The following is a 794-nucleotide window of genomic DNA, read 5'->3' on the forward strand; positions in this document are numbered from 1 at the left end:
TCTGCCAGGTCCTGTCTCTTCTGCTACTGCATCTCCCAACACTGCCATTTTTTGGGTCTCAGCTACAGACTAAGAAAGTGGCAGTCTTAGTGTGTCATTAGTGCTGCTCACCAAATATTTTTATTTTTTCCTCCCAGGTAGGTATACTGTAGTATTGTACTTTCTCATCCCCCTGCAGTAATTAGTGGCCTTGGACTTGCTTTGGCAATAAAGTGTGAGCAAAAAGGATGTGTATTACCCTGGACGTAGCTTTAAAAGCCAGTGTGCAGTTCATCACGCTCTCTGCTCACTTTGGGTGATTGGCAGTGTTTCAGGCAATGGTTTCTTATTCAGCTGGCGTCCTGGAGTCAGGACAGTGGGGAGCAGAGACCACAGCCAACTTGCAGCGGGCGTATAATGTGAGCCAGAAATAAGCTTAGTGGTTTTAAGTCATTGAGATTTCCAGATTGTTTTGTTTGTTTTAACTTCAGAACAACCTAGTCTGTTCTGATATGTGTACTGATAGTTTTCACCACATCTCTCGCTTATATCCTCTGTGAACGATGTCGCTCCTCTGTCTTCGAACCGACGCTTATATTTTAAAAAAGGGTTGTCACTTTTCTTTCTGCATGTACTGATTTTCTGTGTCTCCAGGTCAGTGGTTTAACAAAATATTAGTCATGAATATTTATCTTTCTTTGATCAGTTTAGTAGAGGTTCAGTGGGTTACTTCTCTACGGAAGGAATGAAAACCAAATTCTCAGGCTTAGCACAGTAAGAAGCAGCACAGCCTTCTTCTGACTCCACCCCCTCAC

This window comes from Eschrichtius robustus, chromosome 5 (assembly GCF_028021215.1).
Source record: "Eschrichtius robustus isolate mEscRob2 chromosome 5, mEscRob2.pri, whole genome shotgun sequence".
Taxonomy (NCBI): Eukaryota; Metazoa; Chordata; class Mammalia; order Artiodactyla; family Eschrichtiidae; genus Eschrichtius; species Eschrichtius robustus.